Source organism: Nelumbo lutea, chromosome 1, assembly GCF_056320005.1.
Source record: "Nelumbo lutea isolate HS-2025 chromosome 1, American lotus-T2T, whole genome shotgun sequence".
Taxonomy (NCBI): domain Eukaryota; kingdom Viridiplantae; phylum Streptophyta; class Magnoliopsida; order Proteales; family Nelumbonaceae; genus Nelumbo; species Nelumbo lutea.
This window is the reverse complement of record NC_142684.1, coordinates 207124486-207142967: the sequence shown is the minus strand read 5'-3', so window position 1 is coordinate 207142967 and position 18482 is coordinate 207124486. Positions and strand designations below refer to the sequence as shown.

The following is an 18482-nucleotide window of genomic DNA, read 5'->3' as shown; positions in this document are numbered from 1 at the left end:
TGTTGTGGTTGACCCTCTACAGGCCCCTCGACCGTTCTCTTCCTCCTTGCCTCACCCTCCTCGGTGGGTTTTCTCGGCCCCTTGGCTGGCTGCTGCAGCGCTTGCTCCTCCCGCGTTGTTGGGCCTCCTCGACGAGACCCTTCCCTTCGCGGTGACTTGTGAGGTGGCCCCCTTAGCAAGAGCTGAAGAAGAAGCCCCCTTGGCGAGCGCCTATGTCTTCGTCCCTTTGGCTAGGACTTGTCAAGCTGAACCCCCCTTCGTTGGGGGTAGAACCCTCTCCCTCGGGGTAGAAACATCCTTGGTGGCCCTCTGAGGGGTCTAACCACCGGTCTTCGCCCTCTCTTTCTGCATGGAACGGACACGCTCCACTATGGCCTTTCATGCGTCCATCGGAAAATCTGCAAACAAAGCAACGGTTAGTACCACTATACAAGAGCAAAAGATGAGATTGTGCCGCTCGTCCTATCGAGGGGGGCAGGGCTGAGCCCCGCGAAAACTAATGGCATCTCCTCCTCCACCAAGGGATGGGTTCGGACTCTTCCCAAGTTGAGCAACCGCGCGAGGTCGTCACTCTCCTCACTAGTAAGTAAAATGGGACATACTTCTCCGTAGACAAATGGGGTTTTCCCCACCCCAATTTGAAGGACCAGCCCTCGGGCAAGACATAAAAAAAATACTTACTCTTCCAATTATGTACAGAAGAGGGATTATCTGCAGGCTTGGACTTACGGGGTTGGAAATAGAAGACACCCACCTCGGAAGTATGTTTCCTCAGCACAAAAATTGCTCAAAAGAGCTTCGGCGTCAACTCCACCCCCTGGAGCCGAGCTGCCACCAACATTGCCACAATGGTCCCGATTGCATTGGGCGCAAGCTGGATAAGGGTAATCCCATACATCCTCAATAGGTCAGAGATCAATGGATGTAAGGGAAAACGAAGATCGAATTGGAGGAAGTACTGATAAACGCAGATCCCCCCTCCTTAGGTGTCCATGGCCAATCGTCTAACTCAGGCACCCTCACCCCGTAGGATGAGGGATTGAAGTACTACCCGGTCAGGGCCTTGACCTGATCTTAGTCTAGAGAACCTCTAAACTCTGGATGAGAAGGTCAGTCTCAGCCACCACCCTGGCAGCACTCTTAACCCTCCTCATGGGGACGGGGTCCGGGTCCTACTCCCCCTTAGCTTTTGGGGACCCCTTGTCCTCCCTTGGCGTCACGGATGCGACGCTCTCACAGGAAGGGTCATAGCCTTGGCGGACGCGTTCGGCTCCCCCAGAGGCTACCCTACCCTGGAGCACCTCCACCTCATGCTGAGGGGGCACGAAGACGAAAAGACTTAGGGGGGAAAGGGGAGAAAGGGTTTGAGAAGAGCTCCCTTCCAATACATTCGGAAGTTCATAGCACTCAGGTCCGAAATCCGAGAAAGACATTGTTGATTACCTAGAAAGGAGGTGCAAGGAAAAAGGAACAAAGACGGAGTGTCAAGAATTGGAAAATCTGGGAGTTGAGTTCACTTGAAGAACGAAGACACTTGGAGGAAAAATGACAAGAATTCCACCATCAAAGCCACTATTTAAAGAAGAATGAGTGGCACAGATCTCTCAAGATCCAATGGCTAATAAGCCACCACCTCCACGATCCAATCACAACGCACCTTGTGACGCTCACCCTCAAAAGACGAAACAATGCGTTGGCAACGGTTTGGATTATCGCAGATCCAACGGACAAGGAGCATCTTCGCACCTGCGATCCAGCCGTGTTGCACCCCCGAGCGCTCACCCTCGGAAGACAAAACGCTGCTCAAGACGGACCAGCGAAGTCCACCCAAAGCAACCTGCCAGTCTGAGAGACCCACTCTCACGGATGCGCACATCGGCTCAGTTGGAAAGTTGTCTCACGCACGGATCCTTGGGCCTCTTCGGGCCCCCCGGCTTCACGGGTCTTCGGCCTAAACAACCTTCAGCTCCCTCTAGTCCTCATCCTAGATGATGATGCCCGAACAATCTGCATCGAGCACGCAGTGCCACAGATCACTCGCAACCTCGGCCCGACTCGTGAAGACGAATCGGGAAAAGCCGCAGAAAATGATGACATTGTAGGGAACACCTTGGCTATCGGGCCCATTGGCGCTCACCATTACTACTCCTTTCGGTCGAAGCCGAATTCTTCTCCTCGGCCTCGGGAGTGGGGGGCAAGTGATGTGGGTGACACAACACAGCCCATTCGAGGCTGGAAGGCCCAGTCCACAAGCGCCAAATTAGGGAACGAGATCCGCTACAGCTGGGATTACCCTGCTCCCTTCGTACAGAACCAACCACATCGCTATCACATGGCCCTGCCAGAACCACTGACGACCCCCGTACGGCTCCCATCTCAAGTGTTCATCTCCACCTACCTCCACACTGCTCAAGTATAAATAGGGGTGCCCCCCTCTAGGTAAAGGGGATACGATTTGAGGATCCTACAACTATTGTCATAATTGCTCTAGCCTAGAACTAACCACTAGGATCCTCTCCTGGTGCTCTCTCTTCGTACCTTGTACTAACTTGACCGTTAGAGACTTTGCCTCGGGTTCTCACCCGGGGTCCTCTAACGAGCTCCTGTCTTCCAACAAAGATCGGCCATCTACCTTCGACTTCTATCGTACTCGGAGACCACTTTGCCTTGGCCTCAATAGCCTCCTCTCCGAGCCCTCAAAGACTTCGACCTACCTTTGGAGTCTAGGGATGAAGTTACCTTGTTGTCCTCGGCCATTCCCAGAAGCAACGCCTCCCATTTTGCCATATCACCAAGGGTTTTTGCGTTAGGCCAAATAATTACAGCAAATTACAATGTCGTGATAGAGGAAGAAACTTCCCCAATGACCAACATAGAGGAAAAGGGAACTTGCCCATGTTTCCTTCTTCTTTCTTCACAATGTTCTCACAAACAAAAATTTCTCTTCCCACTCCCAAGTAAGCCTAGGGGTGTCCACGGTTTGGTTAACCGAACCATATTCCCTTTTTGTAAACCAAACCGGTAGTACCTTTTTTTTCATTTTGCTAAACTAAAACCAAACTGGTACCACCGATTAACCGGTCTGCTGGTTTCAGTTTTTGACCGGTTCGGTTCTTTGGTTTTTCGGTTTTTTATATTTATAATATATATTATAAATAATAAATCATATATAATATATTATAAATATATATATATATATATATATATATATAATATTTGTAAATAGATCATTATAAATATAATATAAGTATATATTTATATATAATGAATATATATTTATATAGAATACATAGAAAATATATGACATATATTAAAAATATTTATAAAATATGCATATAAGTATATATACTGGTCAATTTGGTTAACCGTAAGTTTTTTTATAGGTTAACTGAAAACCAAACCAGTCCTTTGGTTTTTCAAAAATTCCTAACTGAAATCGAATTGATCAGTTTGGTTAACCGCATTTTGTGGTTCGGTTTTCTCGGTTCATTTCTATTTTTCGGTTTGTCATGGACACCCTAGGTAAGACCACAAAAACACTGACTTAAGTTCTTGTTTCACACTTTTTCTTCATTCTTAGTGTTGTTCATATGTTCCTAGTGGTTGGAGAAGCATTTCATGGAAAACAACAAAAAACCAAGACTAAAATGGATAGTCCCAAGTGAGATGCAGTTGTTAGAAAAAATATTGTACTATGTAGGGCTGTTCATAAAAAGACCCAACCCGACCAAACCAACCAACCCGGACGGACCCAATCCGATTCAGCCGGGTTTTCTTTTGCACCGGTCAGTTTTTGGGTTATAAAAAAATCATAAACCGATGATTCGGTTCAGTTTCGGTTTTCATGTGTGAAAATTAAAACCGACCTGAACCGAACCGACTTAATAGTTAGTTCCTATTTAGTAATTACAACCTATTTAATTACACTATATATCTCTCATCTCTATAGTGTAAGTGGACACCAATTGGCCAATAGTACTCTCAAACTCTGCTCCCTCTACAACTGGATCCATGAATAGGCCACAAAACATTAAGGAAATGCTGGTTTCCTTTGGGAATGTAGAGGCAGAAATGAACACTTGAACAGCAACTAAATCACCACTAAGTAGAGCCGAAACTGACCCAAACCGATCAGGTCGGTTTTACTTAACACAGGGCCGGTTTTAGTTTCAATTCCAAGTAACCCGACCATATCGAGTCAGTTGAAAAAACATTAATAAATTGACCCAACCCGACCCGTGAACAGCCCTACTACTATGTCAAAGGAAAATTGAAATAAGACCCTAGCAGGCAAAGTCGAGTGATTCAATACCAAAAAATATGTTAAAAATATTAAAATGCCAAAATAATGAAGTTTATTCCAATGACCCTACGGCGTGGCAGTTAGTGATTTACATCCACATTCAATTTCCGATAGGGCGACGGTAAGAAATGTTGCAGATCAATTTCCCTAAAAGTTGGTTCAAAACTTTGTTATACGTACGTAATTTTTTCTCCAGTCTCAGTTTTGTCAAGAGAAAATAAGCATGATATAAAACAAAACTTCAATTGATTTACAGAAAATTATATAAATTAATAATTTCAATTAAAAATACTTCTTAATGTAGCCAAAAAGTTGAGTCTGACGGACAACCGCAGCCATCAGATCAATGACTGAGAACGATCCTCTGCCGCCGTAGAGACCCAAATCATGGACCCCCAGCTATTATGCACGCTCTGATGGTATAGAAAAGATCCTGTTCAAATAAGGTCGTGCCCTCTTATTCTTTGCTTTGTTTGGAAAATCCTTTTTAGGCTTTGTTATTATCGATATGGGACAAAGTTCATCTACTGCTAATATAATAATAATATTATTATTATTAAAACTTTTTCAATAACTATTAGTGGTTGAACATTCATTGGAAAGAATGAAGACAACATTAGAGAGGTTCTGCTGTCTATATATAGCACTGTTTTCAAAACCGGATCGGACTGGACCTGACCGGTTCTGTTTTCCTTCAAAACCGCTTCTGTTGCCACGCCCTGATTACATGGTTGTTCGGTTAAGTTTTTTCAGTCTTTGGTTATGATTTTTAGAATTAAAAATTTGGTTAATCGAATTAATCAAACTTTTTATTACTATATATAATATATAGTATTATATGTTATAATATATTTATATATAGGTATATTATTAAAATTCAGCTTTAACCGAAATAACTAAAAACTAAATAAAAAATTTCAGTTTTTTTATAATTCGGTTTTCGTTTGGTTTTAATTTTTTATTTCAGTTTTTAAAATTTCGGTTTATTCAGAATGGAATAAACCAAATACTCATCCCTAGTTGTAATTCATCCACAAGATTAAGTGTATATTTGGTTTACAGTCAGAATCGGAATGGTTTATTCTTATAATCTATTTGGTTTAAACAGGAATTATAATGAGAATTGAAATCACAAAAATGAAATTTCATTCTCAAGGGAGGAGAAGAAAATGACCATTTCCTCAAATAAAAAAATATCATTCCACTAAAAATAAAAATTAGATTTCAATTCCATTCAACCAAGTTCCTTTGAGATCATTTTTGCTATTTGAAAAAACAGACTGGACTGTTTTGGGAGCGTCTACACATGACACCCAGGTTAAATCAGCTCCTCATTTGCCTTTTAAACTAAAAAATTATTGAATGTAAATATTATTTTACCCATATTCATTATGACTACTTTATGAATGTCAGGTTCCCATAACAGTCCAGGCTACAGCCAAAATTTTTCCACTTCATTTCACGTTCAATCCGTCTATTGTCTTTTTAACATAGTCGGTGACAAGCATCAACTGCCAAGTGGGGCTTGAACCAGACCATTTGCGCTTGAGGTGATTCTATAACTATGCAATCTCAATGTAAACTGTGCTATAGTATAAATAATGGTAGGGGTGTTCACGGTTTGGTTAATTTAAATATGGGTAATTTTTTTAAAATAGAACTAATTTTATGGTTTTTGTTTTTTTGAACCAAAATCAAACTGGTATCAGTGTTTAATCGGTTGATTGATCAGTTTAGTTAACCATCTTTTTTTAGGTTAATAAAAAATTGAACCGATTCTTCTTTTTTTCAGAAATATCAATTCAAAAGCAAACCGATCAGTTCGATTAAGCACATTTTTGGGTTTGGTTAGCAAATCGCTGACCTGTGTGGTTGAACTGTTCCAACTGCCCAATGATTTTGGTTGGTAGCAAAGTTAAAAATTTGGAAAACATGACTTTCACATTCCACTGCAAACTTGAGTATCAGAGCCAGGTTTCGATCCTGGGACCTGTGGGTTATGGGCCCACCACGCTTCCGCTGCGCCACTCTGATTCGTTATTTATTAATAAAAACTAATTATTTAATAGAAATATCGACAGATGAAACCCAAATGAATCAAAACCAGTGTTCATTTTGACTAGCAAATGGCAATTGGTACCTGGGTTTTTAAAACCGATCCGAAGACCAAACCGGTCAGGGTCCGGTTATTGGGTTCAACCGTTCGATTCGAACGGTCATTCTATTCTGACAAAAAAAATTTAAAAACGGTTAAAATCGTTCGAACGATTAATCACTCAATTCAGCGATTTATTGACCAAAATCAACATTTTTTTTTAAAAAATCTAATTTTAAGGAAAAACAGAACCGGTCACCTGACTGATTCTCGGTTTTTTCCGGCTGACTGTCCGGTCTGGTCCGGTTTTGAAAACAATTATCGGTACAGTATACTGGACAGTTGTTAGGAGCCTACTGAGAGACCAAAGCTCCAACGATAGAATCCATGAGTTTCCATTGGACGAGCCATTTGAGCAGTTCTGAACTGCAACTTAATCATAGTCGCCAGGGAGTAATTGCGCGACCCAGATAATCTAGCCAATTAAGGCTCCGTTTGGTTTGTCAGAATTGGGGTTTGGAATTAAAATCGAAATGGGTTATTCCAATTCTAATTATTTGGTTGGGTAGAATTAGAATTTCATTTGCATTTCTGCTGGAATGGCATTCCCCCATTTGAGGGAATGGCCATTTCCTGTCCCTCCTTTGGAAATGAAATCTCATTTGTACATTCTTTCATTCCCAATCCTATTCCTGTCTGAACCAAACAGACTATAAAAATCAAGTAATGGATAATTCCAATTCTGATTCTAAAAGATTTCATTCCGACTCCAATTCTAACTGTAAACCAAACAGACCCTAAGTTTCCTGTAAAGAAGAAGCAAAGTCAGTAGAAGTAGAAACAGTACTGTAATGGTTCTGAAGGACGAGATTAGCAAATGACAAGGTGCTGCATGCATTGCCCTTCTGAGGACAGTCATGGCGACAAAGGGACTAGACATACATGCAGTAGCAAACGAAGAAAGAAAGGAGACAAAGCATGAGCATCATTCTTTCCAATGGTTTCCACTTTGCACTTGTTTCAAAGTTCACATAGAATGAAAAGGAGAGATTTTCTTTTGGCTTAGTTTATTTGAACTTTGAAGCAAGCATGGTTTTTAAAAACGGACCGGTCAGAGGTTCGGTTACTGGTTTGAACGGTTCGGACGATTTGAATGGTTCAAATGGTTAACCAGCTGGTTCAGCAGTTTGCTGATCAAAATCTACGGTTTTGAGGGAAAAAGTGGTTTTGGAGGAAAACGGAACCGGTCAGGTGATCAGTTCTCAGTTTTTCCGGTCTGATCATCTGGCTGGTCCAGTTTTGAAAACAGTGCTCTGAAGTGCAAATTTTTCAATAGTACAAATGGGTAGACTACAAAAGCATAAGGATTGATCCTTCCAAAAGTATTGAATATGTTAGCATCGTATAGGCTGTGGCAAGGTTTTTAAAACTGAATTGGACAATGAATCAGTCAGGGGTCCGGTTTCTGGTTGAACAGTCTGACCATTTGAATCAAACAGACGGCCAGTTTTGAAAAAAAAAAATAAAACTAGCCAAACAATTGAATGGTTCGACCACCTAGGTCAGCGGTTTACTGACCAAATCAATGATTCTTAGGAAAATAACGGTTCTGAGATGAAACAAAACCAATCACCTGACTGATTCTCAGTTTTCCAATCCGACCGTCCGGTCCTGTCTCGTTTTGAAAAGCATGGGCTGTGGAACAAAGTTTTGACCCAATTATTTCCGAATCTGGAACTGAACTGGGCCCAACTATGGTTTGGATAAACATGCTGGGCCTTCGGAATTCTTCCATAAACTCCAATATCTTCTAATTCTATTCCATCCCCTTAACAAGAAATGGTCCATCTCTTATTCAAAAGTGCAAAAAGAAACGAAAGGAATAAAAAAAGAACAATAACATGAAATTCAATAAAATTTGAAATGGATCAACAGGGAGGCTTTGTAAATTTTAAACGTTCACCATGTTAGGTATGTCATTACCCAAATTTAGATGTATAATCATGTCTGAAGCTGATCTCCATTCGGAATCAATTAAAAAAGGAGGCACACTATATTCGATTTTATTATATTATTTAATTTTATTATTACATATATAAACAATTGTATATTTCAAAATTCATATGAAATAAAATTTTTTAATTTTTTAATTTTTGTCTATTTTATTAATTTATTTTAATTTTTTATTTTTTTCTAAAATATATAGTGCAAAACCTTGTATTTTGTATGTATTTATACTGTATAAATTTATGTTTGTACTTCTGGAATTGTATAGTTTGAAAAATGTTTAATAGCATCGCCCTTGATTATTGATGCTGCTCAATTTGAGGTGGTGCACGAACTAAGGAGAACAACCAAATAATCCATGCTGACTAGGCGGTGCCGCACTATGTATCCTACAATCAAGAGAAGTCAGAGGCCCCAGGAGTTGTCCCCAAGTAGACACTCTCACGGTCAAGTTAGTGAAAGGGTGGTGAATGGTCAGGCCGAGCAATGAGGGTGCTGGTCCAAGCATAGTAACAGTATGGGTGCTAGAAGTTGGAATCCCTTACCTTGAGCATGGAGCACCTTTTTATAGCCAGGGTTTCATCTCCTAGTCGGATTAGGCTTCCGAGGAAATTGGGATGGAGCTCTCTGCCAAGGTTACCGGGGTAGAATCCTACTCCTCGGTGGAGCTATCTTCCCACCCCCTTGTCCGTGGTTGAGCTTATCCGTCGAACGAGATGGGGGGCCACGATAATAACATAGCTCAATCGAGCCAAGCCGACATGGCTGGGCGATGATTGGGCAGCCACGTGTCTCTCAGGGCTAGCTTAGCAATGACCCCAACCCCACTCCCCCAATTTTGAAGTCGAGGGACAAGGTTCTCCTGGTTCATTGCCCAGCTAAGGAACTTCGAAGCTATTGTCTGGTTCTTTCGCTATCCGCGCAATCCTCTGATCGTTAGCTGCAAAACTTGAATAAGAACCGAAATTTCTATTCCGGAACCACTCCCCCAGTTCTGCTATCAAGGAGGGGAATGCTCGGTCGGGCTGTTGCGCGGCCGTGTAGCCTTGTCCGGCGTAGGGCTCAGTTCTGGTCGGTGTTGAACATTCTAGTTGGGTTGGCATTCTTGGGCGGCCCACCCAGGATCTGTGTTGGTGGTTGGACCGGTGTTGAGGGTTAAATCGGCGCAATTAATGGTTGTAACCGTTGCATGTTGGGGCCGTCTCTTCGGTTTCTGGTGCTTCGCGCATGCGTCATCGATCACGCTGATTGGCCTTTCGAGGCGTGATAGAGATCATTGCTGACTGGGAGTGGTGTTGGGGTCATTCCTGATCTGGCCTTGAGAGACACGTGGCCACCCAATCATCGCCCAGCCATGTCGGCATACCTCGGTCACGTCGTTTTGGCTCAACCGAGCTATGTTATTATCGTGGTCCCCCGTCTCATCCCTCCAGCCACATCAGCTACACACCCCATGGATAAGCTCAACTGTGGACAAGGGGGTGGGAAGACAACTCTACCGAGGAGTATGACTCTACCCCGGTAACCTCGACAAAGAGCTCCATCCCGATCTCCCTGGAAGCCTAATCCGACTAGGCAGCGAAACCTCGGCTATAAAAAGGTGCTCAATGCTCAAGGTAAGGGATTCCAACTTCTAGCATCCATACTGTTACTTTGCTCGGACCAGCACCCTCATTGCTTGGTCCGACCATTCACTGCCCTCTCACTAACTTGAGCGTCGGAGTGTCTACCCGGGGACAATTCCTCGGGCCTCTGACTTCTCTTGATCGCAGGATACATAGTGTGGCACCATCCTTGTAAGCTCGGCACCGCCCAATCAACAAGGATTATTTGGTTACTCTCCTCAGTTCGTGCACCACCTCGAATTGAGCAGCATCAATTATTTATTTTGAAAAAAAAATCTCCTTTACTTGCTACCTACAATTGGTTTGCATTTAATCTCATTGTGATGTCTTCGCCATTTCAAAATCGATGTTTGGTTTTAGCATAACGAAGTTGAGAGAATCAGAGAACCATGGTTTGCCTACAGCGTATCTTTCTTATTCAAAAGAGAGAACAAAAGTGACCGAATAGAGTGGTTGCCTACATTTTACTGGGGGCAAAAACAACATTTTAATTTTATTTTCTTTCAAGTAAATTTATTTTAGTGTACATTAAGGTCAAAACTGTCATTTTCCACTTCCATCTCACTTAAAGTGGACTAAGGGGATGTTTGGAAGAGTGGGCGTTTTTCTTAAAAATGGTGACATGTCAGATCCACGTAGGCGATTCCACAAACAACTGCCTACATGACTATTTGGTCCAAGCGTTTTTTGAAAAAACTCTGAAAAACATGCATGCATCATAAATCGCATCCCAACCATTGCACGAAATGTCAAATCACATAATAAATCGTAAAATTGGCATTTCATGCATTGGTGAACCCTTGCCCCCAACGGTTGAATGATGTGACGCTTACGTGTATGAAAAACAGTGATGAAAATCACCTTACCAAACAGCATAGTGTTGCTCACAGCCTTCATGGAAGAAATACTACCAAACATACGAAGGTGTTTTTTTTTTTGTGAAAAATGGGTCTAACAAACGTGGGCATTTTTTTTTTGAAAATCGGACCCAAAAATTCCTGTGCTTCCAAACACCATCTAAGTAAATGGACTGGATAGGGGGTGTTTTAGTAAATAACATTTCTTTTGTAATAATTTTATTTTTCATTTAATGTTGATTTATAAAAAATAATCATTGTTAATTGAATACGAACAAATATTTTTAATGAAAGTTGTTTTATTAATAACTTGTAGTAATTTTAATACTTTTTATTCTTTTTTTTATTTTTAAATAAAATTTTGATTAACTTTAAGTAAATAAAAATAATTATAAAAGCTAACATTTTTATTAATTCCATTAATAATTAACAATTATATAGTAATGACAACGGGGTGGGTTCGGGGCTGGGCACCCCATCCCTTTCCCTGCCCCATAGTCAAGACACTCTACCCCATCCCCACCATGTCCTCAATGTCGGGCAAGTTCAGGGGCAAGGCACCCCACTCCTCATCAAGGATAGAGAATCCTCGAATTTCTCAGTCCCATCCCCAGTATTGGGCGGGTTCAAGTAGAGGTGTAAATTGGGTCATGCTAGGTCGGCACGACATGACCCACATGTGGCCCGCACAAAGTGCGAATATTTCCATGTTGTCCAACGAGGCATCCCAGGCCATGCCTCACTCGTCTAGGATAATTTGGGGGGTCAGTTCGGCATAGCCCATATCCTGAGCCCGCATGGGCCTATGCTGTGCCGTGGGTCAGGCTAGTCCATGGGCAGAGCCTTGGGCCAAGCCATGCCGTACATCAAGCCAAGCTTGAGGCAAGGCACCCACTCCCCGTTCAAGGTTTTTAAAATTGAACTGGAGAAGGAATTGTTCTGAGGTTGAACCATCTGACTATTCGGTCTGAACAAATGACCCGCTCTGATAAAAAAATAAAAAAATTAGAAAAACAAAAAAGGCCAAAAATTGTTGTCTAGGTTGATGATTCAACTGCCAAGTCAACGGTTCACTAACCAAATAAACGATTCTCAATTTTTTCGGTCTAACCATCTAGTTTGATCCAGTTTTGAAAACATAGTCCCCGTAAACCCAATATTCAATTTGATGATAGAAATGATCAAAAGGATATATTGAGTATCAACCACATGGTAAATTTCTAAAAATACACTAAATTGTCTTTAATATTCAAAAATGTAATTTTATGAAAATTTTGGAAAATTCATTGTACTTGTGTAATTTTGAAAATTTATTCAAATTTATTTCAATTTTTATTTATTAAATTATTTTCTTTTTAAATGGTTTACTTACAAAATTATACTAATTTATCTTATAATTTATAATATAAACTAACCAATAATTTCCTTTTTTCAATATTATACTAATTTATCTTAATAATTTGTGTAATTATTTGTTCGAATTATAATTTTCCATTTCCCATAGTCATTTATCTTTAATAATTTTCAATAATTTGCAATGAAAATTACATAATTTTTCAATGGTTTTCCAAAATCTATCAAATGTAATAAATTTTCATAAAATTTCCAAAATATTCTAATAATTGTCAATAATTATTTAATGCATTTTAAATAAACTTTCAAATAATTTATATCTTTTAATTTCAAAAATGTTGTTTTACAAAAATGTAGTTTTATGAAAATATTTGAAAATTTTATTACATTTGTGTAACTATAGGGATTTATTGAAAATGTTTTTAAATTGTTATTAAATATATATTTTTAATTGGTAGTTTACTAATAAAATTGCAATAATTTATCTTTTATTTTTCAGTATAAATTAATTAATAATTTCATTTTCTAACATTATAATATTTTTAATTGTTCCCCAGTATAAATTAATTAATAATTTCATTTGTATTTGGTTATTAATTATAATAATAACAATAACTAAAATTTTATACTTTTTCATAATTGTTAAATATAATTCTCAATTTTTTGGAAATTAGTTAAAGAGTTTTCAATTTCAATAAAATATTGTTAATGAATTAATTAATAACAATATTTATTAATTTTTGGTAATTCACTAACTATACTAATAAGAATATTTAATTTTTGGTAATTTACTAACCGTTTTTATTAACCTTTGGTAATAACACTATTTAATACTCATTGAATATGTGTGGGATTAAATATTAACCATATTTAACTATTTATTAATTAATATGAATATTTTAATGAGTGAGAGTGGATATAGATTGGGGGGATGCATTTTAGGAATTGATTAGGGAGTGGGGCAACATTATACTTTCCTATTGGTTTAAATGAGATACCTTAGGAGATAGATTATAGGAATATTTTTAAGTAGTTGGATGACATGGCTTAATGGGAGTGGTGGGAAGGGTAGAGGAGAGAAAGTCAAAGAGAATGCATGGTGGGGATAATGGAGCAAAGAGAGGCATGGTGGCGTGGACCCCTGTGATGCACAAGCTTTGTTAAGCAAAAGTTAAACAATAAAAATACATAAGAGTATATAATTGCTTTATATTTTAACTTTTCAATAAACAATTCGATCAAATTCAACTTAAGTTGGTTTGTTTTCTAGTATTTCACATTGGCTTTGGTTTAATAAATATATATTAATATTTTATATTTTAAATTTAAATTTTTAATATGAAAAAGTAGGAAATTTCTCATATTTCTTAGTCTAAACTATTTTATGTCGTAGATTTAATTTTTGTAATTTATTTTTTAATAATATCATTGTAATTTATGAAATTTAAAATTAATTTTTAAGTTTAAATCTTAAGAACAAACAAACTAAATCGAAAATAGGCCCAAATTGATACAACCCTAGTTTGTGGGTTTTCACTAATAGTCAATCGATTTCGAGTGGCAAACTGCAGATTTGGCTAGATCGATTTAGTTGATGAAATAGCCTGCAACTAAACTGAACAAATCATTGAACATTCATAATTTCAACTAAATTTATAGTATAATCTCTAATAAATAACAATAGTTTAATCTCCAATAATTATTGAAAATTTATAGCAAATGTACACAATCATTAAAAAATAAGTTTATAATTAAAATATAATAGATATATAATAAAAATACAATAATTATTAAAAATATAATAAATACTGAAAATATACTAAACTATTCAATAAATAGTGTAATCTCAAATAATAGTTTAATCTCTAATAAGTATTAATCTAAATTATAAAAAATATAATCACTAAATATTGAAAATATACTGAATTTGTAATAAATAGTGTAATCTAAAATAATAGTTTAATCTCTAATAATTACTAATCTATAAATTATAAAAAATATACAATTACTAAAAATAAATTCATAACAAAAATATAATAAATACGATCAATTAAACTTCAAAAGTTAAACAATAGTTGTTTAATCTCCAATATTATTGATAATTTTCTATTAAATAACAAAATAAAAATAGATTTATAAATATTTATTGAAAGCATATTTATAAAAAACAATAAATAATTACTAAAAATAAAATAAACATTAATTATAGTATATATATATAATGAATATACGTTATTATTATTACTAATAAATATAATTTTGTTGATAGTTATTTTCTATAATTGTTCATTGATATAAGTGAAATTAGTTATTTACAATAATATTTAGTTATTGAAATAATACTGTTATTTAAATTCCTGAATATTAATTATTTATTGAATTTAATAATCCATATAATTATAATTGTACTAATATTACATAATTCGTTATTAATTTTGTAAAATATTAAATTTTTATTATTATGAATTTTATTATATTATTTTCTACTTTTAAGATTTTTTTTTAAATTTATTACATAATTTCGATATTTTAACTATTTAAAATTTTGTCATGTTATATATTTTTTTTATTTAAATATTTAAATAATATGTAAAATCTTTAAAATTTTTCATTATTTTAATATTATTTATATTTAAGTTATTATGCAATATTAAATATTTTGTTATATTATTTAGCTATTTTTAAAGTTTTTAATTTAAGATTTTTAGTTATTGAAATATGTAAATAATGTTTTATTTTTTATGTTAAATTTTTGTTATTTGAATAACATTTAAATTGAATAGTTCATAAAATTATAATTTATATTGATACTACATAATTTCATGATGAATTTTGTAAAAATATTGAATTATTAATAATATGAATATGATTAAATCTAATAATTTTTTGTGTTTTGAATAAATATTTTAAATTTAGTATATAATTTCGTTATAACCTTTAAATAGTTCTAATTTTTTTAATTGAAACTTTCTTTAGATAGATATGGATAAAAAGTGGGGGAGAAGATAAATAATAATTATAGATAGTTTAGGAGAGAATATCTCCACTAAGTTAGAGATAATTTAAGAGATAAATAGGAGTTAGAGATAATTTATGAGATAAAAAGGAATTAGAGACAATTTAGGAAGAAGTGGGGTGAAGTGATGCCACTTGGCTAAACATTAGACAAGCAAATCCTTCTTTCTTTATAGTTTTTAGAAATAGTTAAGCATATGTGATTTCCTTATTGTTTTAATGGGCAATTTTATGGAATTAAAAAAATAAAAAATTCAAAAAACAGAAAATTAGAGAGTGGGTTTGAAGCAAGGAGAGATATGGTGACGTGGACAGACCAATTTTAATATATACTAGGAGGGACCCTTGCGATGCACGAGAAAATCTAAAAGATTTAATAAATTTATTTTTTGTTTAATATTGATTTATAAAAAATAATTATTATTAATTGAATATGAACAAATATTTTTAATAAATTTACTTTTATTAATAATTTTTATTCTTTTTATTATTTTTAAATAAAATTTTGATTAACTTTAAATAAATAAAAATAATTATAAAAGCTAACATTTTTATTAATTCCACTAATAATTAACAATTATATAGGAATGACAACGGGATGGGTTCAGGCCAGGGCACCCCATCCCCACCCCGTCCCTTGTGTCACACAGGTTCAATGCAAGGTAACCACTCCTCAATGTCGAGCAAGCTCAAGGGCAAGATACCCCACTCCTCATCAAGGATGGAGAATCCTTGAATTTCCCTACCATGTCCCTAGTATTGGGTGGGTTCAAGTAGAGGTGTAAATTGAGTCGTGTTGGGTTGACACGACACGACCCACATGTGGCCCGCACAAAGTGCGAGTCATGCCATGCTGGCCAATGAGGCGTCCTGTGCCATGCCTCCATCTTCTGGGATAATTTAGGGGGTCGGATCGGCACGGCCCACAACCCAAGCTTGCATGGGCCCATGTTGTGCCATGGGTTGGGCTGGTCCATGGGATAGGCCTTGGGCCAGGCCATGCCATACACCAAGCCAAGCTCAAGGCAAGGCACCCATTCCCCGTCAAATGTTTTAAAATTGGACCAGATAGGGAACCGTTATGGGGTCGAATCGTCCGATTGTTCAGTCTGAACGAATGACCTGCTCTGATAAAAAATAAAAAAATAAAAAATAAATAAAAAAGGCCAAAAACTGTTGTCCAAGTTGACGGTTCGACTGCCCAAGTCAGCGGTCCGCTAACCAAATAAACAGTTTTTGGACAAAAAGCGATTTTGAGGTGAAACAGTCTCGTTCCCAATTTTTCCAATCTAACCATCTGGTTTGTTCCAACTTTGAAAACACTGTCTATGTCAACCCAATATTCAATTTGATGATAGAAATGATCAAATTGATATATTGAGTATCAACCACATGGTAAATTTCTAAAAGTACAATAAATTCTCTTTAATATCCAAAAATGTAATTTTATGAAAATTTTGGAAAAATTTTTGTACTTGTGTAATTTTGAAAATTTATTCAAATTTGTTTAAATTTGTATTAAATAAATGGTTTTCTTTTTAAATGGTTTACTTACAGAATTATACTAATTTATCTTATAATTTCTAATAGAAACTAACCAATAATTTCCTTTTTCCAATATTATACTAATTTATCTTAATAATTTGTGTAATTATTTGTTCAAATTATAGTTTTCCATTTCCCATAGTCATTTATCTTTTATAATTTTCAATAATTTGCAATGAAAATTACATAAATTTTCAATGGTTTTCCAAAATCTACCAAATGTAATAAATTGTCATAAAATTTCAAAAATATTCTAATAATTTTCAATTATTATTTAATACATTTTAAATAAACTTTCAAATACTTTATATATTTTAATTTAAAAAAGGTTATTTTATGAACATGTAGTTTGATGAAAATTTTTGAAAATTTTATTACATTTGTGTAACTATGGGTATTTATTGAATTTTTTAAATTTGTTATTAAATATATATTTTTATTTGGTAGTTTACTAATTAAAAAAATTACATTAATTTATCTTTTATTTTTCAATATAAATTAATTAATAATTTTATTTTCTAACATTATAATATTTTGCTCCCCCATTTGTATTTGGTCATTAATTATAATAGTAACAATAACTAAAATTTTATACTTTTTTTGTAATTACTAAATATAATTCTCAGTTTTATAGAAATTTGTTAAAGAGTTCTCAATTTCTATAAAATGTCGTTAATGAATTAATTAATAGCAATATTTATTAAATTTTGGTAATTTACTAACTATATTTATTAACTTTTGGTAATAACATTATTTAATACTCATTGCGTGTGGGTGGGATTAAATATTAACTGTATTTAACTATTTATTAATTAATATTAATATTTTAAATGAGGGAGAGTGGATATTGATTGGGGGATGCATTTTAGGAATTCATTAGGGAGTGGGGCAACATGATACTTTCCTATTGGTTTAAATGAAATACTTATGAGAGAGATTATATGAATATTTTTAGGTAGTTGGGTGACATGATTTAAATATTTTGAACAAACAAACTAAACTGAAAATAGACCCAAATGGATACAATCCGAGTTTGTGGATTTTCACTAATGGTCAATCAGATTCGAGTGACAAAATTCAGACTTGACCTCGATTTGGTTGACGAAACAGCTTGCAACTGAACTAAACGAATCATTGAACACTCCTAATTTCATCTAAATTTATAGTCTAATCTCTAATAAATAATGATAGTTTAATTTCCAATAATTATTGAAAATTTATAGCAAACATACACAATCATTGAAAATAAGTTTATAATGAAAAATATAATAGATATATAATAAAATACAATAATTACAAAAATATAATAAATATTGAAAATATACTAAATTGGTCAATAAATAGTGTAACCTCAAATAATAGTTTAATCTCTAATAAGTACTAATCTAAAAATTATAAAAATATATATAATTACTAAAAATAAATTTATAACAAAAATATAATAAATATGATAAATTAAATTTTAAAAGTTAAATAATAGTTGTTTAATCTCCAATAATTATTGATAATTTTCTATTAAATAACAAAATAAAAATAGATTTATAAATAACTATTGAAATCATATTTATAAAAATAATAAATAATTACTGAAAATAAAATAAACATTTATTATAGTACATATAAATATATAATGAATATACACTATTATTGTAAAATTATTACTAATAAATATAAATTTGTTG

The 18482-nt window shown here is 35.0% G+C and overlaps 1 non-coding gene across 1 annotated transcript; it reads right to left on the bottom strand.

Moving 5' to 3' along the window:
* Positions 1-6265: 6265 nt before the first annotated feature.
* Positions 6266-6337, bottom strand: TRNAM-CAU (transfer RNA methionine (anticodon CAU)). The gene has a single exon. It is a non-coding gene; the product is annotated as a tRNA-Met (tRNA).
* Between the last annotated feature and the right edge of the window lie 12145 nt (positions 6338-18482).